Source organism: Cariama cristata, unplaced genomic scaffold (genome assembly GCF_000690535.1).
Source record: "Cariama cristata isolate BGI_N322 unplaced genomic scaffold, ASM69053v1 scaffold2747, whole genome shotgun sequence".
Taxonomy (NCBI): Eukaryota; Metazoa; Chordata; class Aves; order Cariamiformes; family Cariamidae; genus Cariama; species Cariama cristata.
Window position 1 is genome coordinate 146,108 of NW_009628181.1, and position 1,059 is coordinate 147,166.

A 1,059-nucleotide genomic window follows, 5' to 3' on the forward strand; every position below is an offset into this window, starting at 1 on the left:
CTTGATTTTGGAGGTCAGACCCTTCTACCTAGTTTCTCATATCAACACTTACTCCAACCCACCCCCATCCAAGAGTGAGATTCCCCTTTTTCATCCTACCATCTTGACGCATTCTAATATTGTCAGCAGCCTTCAGCTTGTTGTCATTTTTGTACCATTGGGTTTGGACCTCATCATGTGAAATCTCACAGACGAAAGACGCACTCTCGTATTCATTTACTTCCACATCTTCCAATGGTTTAACAATCTTGATATCTCGGGCTGTGAAATCATAGAGATAAATGTTTATTTGGGGTTTCTCCATAACTGCGTGCGGTGTGTTTACCTTATGCAAACTTGCATAGAAAAAAAAATTGGATTATGTTTTATTCTAGACCAGCCTCCCTTCCTGTGTATTTTCTCTCTTCAACACAGTAAATACATTCTGTGTTTGAACATACAGGTAGAATTGCCAGCTACAGTGGAGTTCACTGCAAGAGGATTTTATGGGTGCCGGAACTTTTTACAGGTTTTAAAAGAAATTAAACTTGTTCATGAAAGAAAATCTGCCAAGAAAAACTAAACACAAGCCTATAATCTATTTTGTCACTATAAACCTGTCTCATTCACGTGCTTCTCCACATGCTTTCCTCTTAGTCCCCTGCTTGTTTGTCTGCACAGTATTAGCCACCGGGACCTCAGCTCCATAGATTCATAGAATCATTATGGTTGGAAAAGACCTCAAAGATCATCAAGTCCAACCATATACCTGATGCCGTCACGCCCGCTAATGTTTTGCCTAGGAGATACCTTTGCTTCAGAGTCCCCTGAACTCAGTATAATCCTCTTTAACTCTACAGCTTTGCACTAATTTATGTCAGAACTGACATATATTTCTGTGCTATTGCAGCCCTTTCCTTTCTAAAGGAAATCCACCTTGGATCATCCCCAGGACCAGAGCTCAGATGCAAACCAGCCAGCATTCAAATAGCAACCCATCCCAATCACTAAGTCGGGGAGAACAGGGGAGCTCAACAGAGCAATGGAACAGGACAGATGTTCATGACGATACTGCTGAAC

The 1,059-nt window shown here is 41.5% G+C and overlaps 1 protein-coding gene across 1 annotated transcript in view; it reads right to left on the reverse strand.

Annotated features, from left to right (window-relative positions):
- Positions 1–1,059, reverse strand: part of LOC104165128 (obscurin-like) — a gene marked incomplete at its 5' end in the record, with an annotated part of 144,390 nt that overhangs the window by 128,994 nt on the left and 14,337 nt on the right. The window lies entirely within an intron of this gene.